The sequence below is a fragment of the Coenobita brevimanus genome, chromosome 14 (assembly GCF_032717465.1).
Source record: "Coenobita brevimanus isolate Jiangsu-jjx chromosome 14, ASM3271746v2, whole genome shotgun sequence".
NCBI lineage: Eukaryota > Metazoa > Arthropoda > Malacostraca > Decapoda > Coenobitidae > Coenobita > Coenobita brevimanus.
In genome coordinates this window covers 2,057,501-2,066,343 of record NC_136967.1, presented here as the reverse complement: position 1 = coordinate 2,066,343, position 8,843 = coordinate 2,057,501, and the positions used below count along the sequence as shown (strand labels likewise).

Sequence of the window (8,843 nt, the reverse complement as noted above, 5' to 3'; positions counted from 1 at the left end):
TCGGTTGTACACTAAGCATTGTAGAAGGTTCAGGTTAAAGCAAGAATAAAGAAATTCGATTCCGAGAGCCAAAAATCAAGGTCGCAGGGAAAGTTGGCAGGTCAGGCACTGGGCAGTCAACTCAGTTTTGATCTGATTTAAGCCAGACTTGAAAGGGTTCGGGGTTAGGCAAGAATGAAATAATTTGATTTGACATTAATCAGTAGAAGGTCAGTGTCGAATGACAGTCAAATATTGGGCCATTAGGTCAGTTGGTGTGTGTGGGTGTTGACCTGTTCGTGGTCCTTGTTGAAGGTGGTACACTCCCGGTCTTAGCCCACCCCTCACTATTTGAAGGTACCTTCTAAGCGGTAGAATCATTTAGCGAAAACAGAAATTGCTTGATGGCTTTGGATAATGCGGCCTTAGGTTTTCTTGGCGAAGTACCACACATGCAGCAGCGTATTTCCCACGTTGATGGGTGGAATCATTAAAAACTTCTTAACCACAGTGCCTCCAGGGAGGATCGAACTCCCGGCCTCTGGTTTACTAGACCAGCGCTCTAGCCACTGAGCTATGGAGGCAGGGTTCCATTCTAGAAGGTCGTATTAAATTTTGAAAAGCACGTACCAGTACAGGTAGTTGCTATCTCTTCTTTCGTTGGTATTTGTGCATTGTCCTGGCAGTTGAATTAAAAACTACAAAATGAGAAGTTATCTTTTCAACCATATGCAATATTGGTAAATGCACGCATGATGGAAGTCAGTGTTTCAAGTGTACGGGAGAGAATAGTGTAGCTATCGTTGCTAAGGGCTCCTACAGATGAAATGTATACAGTATATACAGTAGCTTTTACGTCAGTTGTGAAATTTGAGCTGACCTATTGTTTACTTGAAATACTGTAATGAGATGGTTAAGGTCAAGGATCAGCCCATTTAAGGCCATAGATAATCAAATATCAGGTCAGGATGGCCGAGTGGTCTAAGGCGCCAGACTCAAGGTTAATCTTCCCCTCCGGTAGAGGGGGTTGGGCATTCTGGTCCTCTCTGAGGGCGTGGGTTCGAATCCCACTCCTGACACTAACCTTTTACGAGAAATGGGATACCCAGGTTCACTGAGCTCCTGTGTATGGACAGAGCTGACAGGGTGAATGAAGAATAGTTGGATTAAGTAAATGAGTGGGGAAGGCCAGAGGAGTAGGTTGGATGTGGCAGGGGAGCAGCAGGGGATGTGGCATGGGCTCAACGAGGAAGGAAACTTGGGCCTGGCAAGGGATGTGGCTTGATGTGTGGCATGGAAGGTGGCTTGGACTTTGCAAAGGTTGTGGCTTAGTGTGTGAAGTAAATCAAGGATGTGGAAGACCGATACCACTATTAAGGTGGAGTGGAGCATAACGACGTGGAAGGAGCTGGGGGGGGGGCGAATTCTCATCAGGAGTGGCAGGTGAGATGGGGTATGGCAGGTGTGGCTTGGGTGTATTAGGTACGGTATGGTTGTGTTTATATATGATGTTCATTTACGCGTGGCAGATGTCACTTGGATTTGACTGTATGATATGGATGTGTTAGGTGTGACTTGGGTGTGTTAGGTGTGGCATGGGTGTGTTAGGTGTGTTATGGGTGTGTTAGGTGTGGCTTGATTATGTTAGGTAGGTGAGGCTTGAGTGGGTTAGATGTGGCGTAGAGGTAACGGGCTTGTCTTGGAATGGGATGTGACTATGGTGTGATAATTTGAAATAGTTTGGCTTTAGATGAAATATGATAAGGGAAAAGACGCGACCATGAAGGGCTAATCTGTCCCACTCACTGACCCTCCCTCTCACCCCTCTCAGTCATCTATTCACCGACCGTCCCTCTGCCCCTTCCACTTTTCCATTCTTCTTACTCTCCCACTTACCAACCATCCTTCTCCCTCCTTCCTCTCACCCCTCCCCCACTCTCAGACTATCCTTCTTACCCCCCCACACCTCCCTTCCACTCGCTAACCATCCCACGCGGCATCACAACCATGCTACCATCCTTGACCCTCTTCCGGTTAACTCTCTCTCTCTCTCTCTCTCTCGTTGTGGATCTTTATCTCCCTCTCGCCTTTCACTCACTCTCCCCTCACCCTATTATCCCTCTTTCTTTTCTTATTTCCATTTCTAATTACATTTTTTCTGCGTTTCCCCTCTTTCTTCCCCTTTCTCCCCTCTTCCCTTCACAATTCTTAACATTTCCCCTCCAATCTCGCCCCTTTTATTCCTTTCACACACACACACACACACACACACACACACACACACACACACACACACACACACACACACACACACACCTCCACTGTTCCATTCTCTGTTTCCCTTCTTTCCTCTTATTTTCCTTCTTTATTTTATATTCGTGTCTGTCCTTTCCTTTCTGGTGCAGCAGAGTTGGTACTGCGCCAAAAGAGAGAGGGGGAAAGAGGGAAGGGAGGGGAGAGGAGAGGGGAGGAAAGCGAGAGGAGAGGGAGGGGAGGGAGAGGGGGGAGTGAATGACATAGGGGAACAGAGGATGCAGTGCTAGAGAGAGAGAGAGAGAGAGAGAGAGAGAGGTGGAGTGAGGGGAGGGAAGGTCTGTTTTATATCATTGCCACAGGCCTCCTTTCCCCTCCCCTCCCCTCCCACTTTTGTCTTCCCCTCAGGCATCTTTTGCTCTCCTTCCGTCATACGTAAGCCTCTCTCTCTCTCTCTCTCTCTCTCTCTCTCTTCTTCATTGTTTCTTGTCTTTATCTTATTCACCATGCCCCTTTCTTATGTATATATTTACTTCTCTCTTGGCCTCCTCTCTTCCTTTTCTACGTTCGTCCTTCCTTATCTGTCAGTTCTCGTATATTTCTCCAAGTCACCCTTACCCACTTTCCCTCTTCCCTTGTCCTTGATTCCCTTCCCTTCCTTTTCCTTTCCTTCCTCTTCCCTCTTCTATTTCATTCACTCCTTTCTTTTAACCTCTTTCCCATCCCTCTTTCCTTTCCCCTTATCACCTCTTCCACATTCTCTTTCCCTTCCCATTACTTGCAGTTTCTTGTCATGTAATTCCTTCCCCCTTCCTCTGATTTCCCCCTTTTCCTTTTTTCCTTCTACTCCTTTCTCCTTTTCCACCCTTCTTTCCTTTCCTTCCTTCCCTCTCCCCCACTCCTTTTCCTCGTCTTCCCCTCCCCCCTCTCCCTCTCCTTCGCATTGCTTTATCCTCAACCATGTGACTTTTTGATGGCCAGTGTGATGGGGGTGGGGGAGGGCTGGGTGGGTAGGGGTGAGGGAGTGGTGGAGAAGGGGTAGGTGTGGAGGAGAGGGAGAAGGTAATCGGGGTGGGGCCAGGGAGGGAGACATAGGGGTGCAAGGTGAGGGAAAGACGCAGGTGGACCGCGATGTGGTTGGGAGGAGGGGGAAAGGGAGGTAAGGAGGGGGTGTTGGTGACGTGGAGAGGGGTTGGGGTGTATGGATGGGGAGAGGGGGAGGTACATGAGGAAGAAGGGGGTGGGGAGTGCCGGGGGGGGGATAGAGGGACACGTGGATTGGGGACGGGGGTGGAGGGGAGTAGGGTGCATGGGAAGAACGATGGTGGAAGGGGAGGAGGAAGTAGAGATGGATAAGGAGGAAGTTAAATAGGTTGTATGAGAAGGGGAGGGAGGCTGGAACAAATGGTAGGGGAGGAAGGAAAAGGAAGGGAAGGGTGAAGCCTGTGGGTAGGGTGAGGGGTGGGGGGAAGTTGGACGTAGAGGGGGGAGATGAGGGGTGCGGGTGACAGGTGAATGGAAGTGACGGGGGGGGGGGAGTGGTGAGGTAACACTTAGGGAGAAAAGGAGGAAGAAGGGGGAGTTGACAAGGTAAGAAAAAAAGTAGGGAGTAGGGAAGCATCTGATAATAAGAGGGGGTGGGTGTAGTGTAATATAGTGGTTATTAACTGGGTAGAGCTGGTGGTACTTTACTCTTGAGACTTATTACGAAGAAATCTTTGACGAAGGTATTGAATTGTTAGTCTAAAATGTCGATAGTAAAGGAAGAAGGCTATACAAGGTTAGGTTGGGGTGAGGAGAAGGGAGACAGGAAGCAGAAAGGATAGGGGTGGAGAAGGGAAATGTTAGTGGAACGGAAATGAAGAGGGAGGGAAAGAGAGAGAGATAGAAATGTGGGGTGGAGGAGGTAGAGGTGATGATGAACGGGGAACGGTGGAGAGGGGAAGGGGAAGGTTGAGAGAAAGGGGAATGGGAGAAGGAGGAGGAAGAAGATTGAGATTGATGGGGAGAAGAATGAGATTGGTAGGGAGGAGGGGAAGGCGGACGTGCTGGAGGGAGGGGGTTGTTGGCAAGGCTAAGTAGGAAGGTAGATAGGGGTGGTGGGAGGCTGTCACATGTATAATCACACGCATATGTTTGTGTTTAGATACAAGTTTACTTTGGAGACGAGCATTAATGTATTTTTAACCACCTTCTTTAATTGTGTTTTTTCCTTCCATACTGTATACATAGTTGTATTACACACCATCATCATTTTTCGTATTTTTTCACCGCCAAATTTACTTTGAGTCATAACTCGGTACTCGTATTTAGACCATACTGTTTAATTCAGCGGTACAGCAGTGTAGTCTAAACTGGGGTACACGAACCTTCGGGGGTACGAACGTGATTGAAGAGGGTACGTGAGAAGCCATTATTGTACAGTTATTTGAAAGTACATCACTGAAATCCCCAAGTGACTCCTAAGTTTACAGAATGCCTGCAGGAGGGAGATGGTAAGAATGATGGTATAGGTTAGAGAGAGAGAGAGAGAGAATGATGGTTTTGTGTGTACTGTATGTGTAGAGAAAGGTAAGAATGATGGTTTTGTGTGTATGTGTAGGGAAAGGTAAGAATGGTTTTGTGTGTATGTGTAGGGAAAAGTAAGAATGATGGTTTTGTGTGTATGTGTAGAGAAAGGTAAGAATGATGGTTTTGTGTGTGTGTGTGTGTGGTTTACATATCTGCATGCTTACCTCCTATGATGATAGTTGTAAGAATAAAGGACGGCTTTGCCTAGTTGAGGGAGTTACAACTCTATAGCACAAATTGTTAAGAGAAAAGTATTATATGTGTAAAATTATATACCCACTGTGCCTTCAGGGAGGATCGAACTCCCGGCCTCTGGTTTACTAGACCAGCGCTCTAGCCACTGAGCTATGAAGGCTGCTTAACGGCGCAAAATCCCTGTAGAAGAAAATTATACATAAAAAGTATGCACCTATTAATTTTTCCGCAGCATATCTTGTCAAAATGAGGAATATTGGTGAGTAGAGTGTTTTAAGACGCTGTTATATAGTCCTTAATGATCAGTGGCTGTCAACGGGAACTGTATAAAGTGTAATTTCTGTTTCTCTTGATAGTGACTGCGTTTCCTTACGTACAGGGTTTCGTGTTTGCAGTGTAAATGTGTGTTAATAGCTCTACGTAACTTTTATAGCCTAGGGAGTGGCTTCAGTGTAGCAGTTATTGTTTAATAGTGCAGGAACGCGCACCTAGTGGAGAGAGAGAGAGAGAGAGAGATCTGTAAGATAACCCTTGTCTGCGAAGAGAGAGAGAGAGAGAGAGAGAGAGAGAGAGACCTCTTTAAGATAACCCTTGTCTGCGAAGAGAGAGAGAGAGAGTTTGTTTGGCGCGACCTCTTTAATTGCTACCCTCGTCTGCTATAAGTGTATCCGATTGTTGGCAGTAGCAAAAGTGCATGAACATTTTTTCACTGCATGAGCACAAAGGTCAGAAGATGTCTAGAATGTGTTTGCGAGGTGAGACCAGAGATTGAAGCCTGTTTTCATCTAAGAGCAGAGAGTTTGATCTTATTCTCATCTACTTTTGGGATAGCTAACGTGGAAGATAATCGCATAGGTAAAGCAAGATCATAAACTCGTCTACTCTCGATATATACCCACTAAGTTGTTCTCTATGCTCTACGCAGCTTCGTCTACCATCCGTTGTTTACTGAAATTCCCCTCTCGATATCCCTAACTCCCCCGGGCAGTAGTCAGCATAGCAACGTTCAGTTCACGTCTCCTGTGACCTCCACCGCCTCTCCCGCAGCATCTATTGTGACGGGGTAGAAGTAGTAGTTATAGTAGTAGTAGTAGTAGTGGTTGTTGTTGTTGCCTCACGTTCATCTGAAGTTTGAACTTGGGGAGTGCTGGCTAAAGTTGCCGCCCTCCTGCATTCGACCTTCCTTTTAGGAGATAGGGAGGGAGTCATGTGCTGGATGGATGAACAGATAGATAGATAGATGGATGGATGGATAGATATATAGTCCTGCAGTTGACCATCTTCCTGTTAGGGGATAGGAATGGAGTTGTGGGACATTTTTATAACCGAGTATTGGAGTCACTGTAAGGATAGATGAATAGACAAATAAATAGATAGTTAGAACTGTAGTCGACCATGTTCCTCTTAGGGGATAGGGAGGGAGTTGAGTGACTTATAACTGAGCATTGAAGTCACTATAAGGGTAGGTAGACAGATAACTGGAACTGCAGTCGACCATCTTCCTGTTTGGGAATAGGGAGGGAGTTGAGGGACTTTTATAACCGAGCATTGAAATCACAATAAGGGTAGATATATAGATAGTAGATATATTTACTGATATATTAGAATGTACAAAACTGTATCTGTTCCTTACACCACATAGTTATCAGTGCCACCACATGCAGGCGTCCCTCTCCAACATCCCATTTGTTACCACCCTTTAAAGCACAGCAGGTTTTCTTTACACTTTGTTTATATCAGAACCAACCATAACTCGGGCATTTGGCAGATGAGAGTTGAAAATACATCACGTACTTAGCTTAATATCACTGTGTATCTCATGATGTGTGTATTTTCGCAGCAGCAATTTTACGAGCTTGGTAGTTAATAGATACAGAGATTATTTTAGCCACATAGAGATAGGTTTATCTGAGAAAGATCATATTACCTCTCTTGTAAACTGTGCTTCTAAGAGATTAGGTGTGCTAAGCTGACTTTGTGCCATATTTACCTCTGCACAGTTTTTGGCTTTATACACGGGTTTTATTCGCCCCTGTGTAGAGTACAACTCTCATATGTGGGGAAGCTCCCCATATACAGCTCTTCTCAACAAGGTGGAGTCATAGGCTTTTCGTTTCATAAACTCTCCTCCTCTTACTGGCTCCATTCAACCTCTGTCTCCTCGTCGCACTGATGCATCTTTATCTCTTTTTCTATCGCCGTTTCAGCGGTCACTGCTCCTCTGAACTGTCTGCTTGCATCCCTCGACCACAACGACAGGCGAATAGCAACTGTCTGGCAACAAACTCTCATGCCTTTTCTGTCCAGCACTGTAATGCAAGAGTTAACCGTTGCTCGCAGTCCTTCATGTATGCAACAGGTCAGCCCTGGAACTGTCTCCCTCTTTTTGTATTTCCTACTGCCTGTGACTTCCAGGCTTTCAAACGCAGTATGTCCAGGCACCTCGAAATGAACCGATCTTGAATTTGGCTCTGATATCTTGTTTTTATTTTTCTTGGAACAATCTTGCGAGCTTCTGGCCTTTGAGACTTTCTACCTTGCATTAAAAAAAAAGATGCAAAGATTATAAACTTGGGTGCCTGTGTTGATCTGGGCTTGTGTGTATATTTTCAACTATAACAGTTTGGAAGGTGCCATTGCCCCCTGACCCAAATAGCTGGGGTAAACACTGCTCCAGGAAGGTTGAGGGTAAGAGGGAGGGTGGGGGATGGAGTTTAGATGATGAGAGTGGAGGGAGTAAGGGTGAATAGAGGTGAAAAAATTGTGGTGTGTGTATGTGTGTGTGTGTGTGAGAGAGAGAGAGAGAGAGAGAGAGAGAGAGAGAGGTGTTTAGAGGGTATTGGAGTTGGAGGAGGCGGGAGGAATAGTGAAAAGGTGAGAGAGAGCGAGGAGGAGCGAGAGTTGAAAGAGTGAGCGATGGGTGAGGAAGTGTGACCAGGCTTAAATTGAGAGTGGAAGGGTGGGGGGGGGGTGAGGGAGGTGAAATGTCGTGGTTGGAAGTGAGGGAGGAAGGTGTAGGTGGAGGAGAGACAGGTGAGGAACTGAGAAGAGGAGGTAATTGGAAGGTGAATGATGAGGACAGAGGGAGGATGCAAAAGGGCGAGGATTTTATGGGTGAGGAGGAAGGGTGTAAGGAACATGAAGGAAGAGGAGGAGGTGAGAAGGAAGAAAGAGTAAAGATTGACAAGGGTGAGGAAGGTGAAAAGTGAGGAGGGGTGAGGTGGAGGAAGGGTGTTGAGATGTAGGGTGATGGTTGACATGAGGAAGGTGAGAAGGGAGGTAAGAAGATGGGGAAATGAGGAAGTACGGGTAAGGAGGGGGATGAGGATGGATTGTGGGGATGGGGTGGGATGGTAAGACAGGTGGAAAGAAAGAGGGGGTTAAAGAGGCAGGGGGAAAAAAAAAACATGAGAATGGAAGGAGAAGTAAGGAGGGAATGATGATGATGGAGGAAAGGTGTGTGATTGTGAGGGAGGGAAGAAGAGAGGGGTTGAAGAGGGACAGAAGGGAAGGGAAGCAAAGAGGGATGGATAGGTTGGGAGGGGGGTGAGGATCAGGATAGAGAAGTGAGGTGGTGAAGTAGGAGATGTAGGGTGTGGATGGGAGAGAGAGAGAGAGAGGGTGAGGAAAGAGGGATAATGGCAGCAGTCCAACACACAACTGTACATGGTGTCATAACAATGCCGTTTGCCCCCTACGTGTTCAGTATTTACGCGTGTATGATGTGTGTGTGTGTGAAAATTTTGCGAGAAAGTATTCCACTTCATAAATTTTGTATCACTGAAATGTTTATTTTGTAATATGAAACACACACACACGCGCACGCACACACACACACACACACA

General features: G+C 46.4%; 3 non-coding genes across 3 annotated transcripts; 1 reads left to right on the top strand and 2 right to left on the bottom strand.

The window, feature by feature from the left end:
* Window positions 1-490: 490 nt before the first annotated feature.
* Window positions 491-563, bottom strand: TRNAT-AGU (transfer RNA threonine (anticodon AGU)). The gene has a single exon. It is a non-coding gene; the product is annotated as a tRNA-Thr (tRNA).
* A 378-nt stretch (window positions 564-941) lies between these two features.
* Window positions 942-1,058, top strand: TRNAL-CAA (transfer RNA leucine (anticodon CAA)). Its single transcript has 2 exons — window positions 942-979; window positions 1,014-1,058. It is a non-coding gene; the product is annotated as a tRNA-Leu (tRNA).
* Window positions 1,059-5,085: 4,027 nt separating this feature from the next.
* TRNAT-AGU (transfer RNA threonine (anticodon AGU)) lies at window positions 5,086-5,158 on the bottom strand. Its single transcript has one exon. It is a non-coding gene; the product is annotated as a tRNA-Thr (tRNA).
* Between the last annotated feature and the right edge of the window lie 3,685 nt (window positions 5,159-8,843).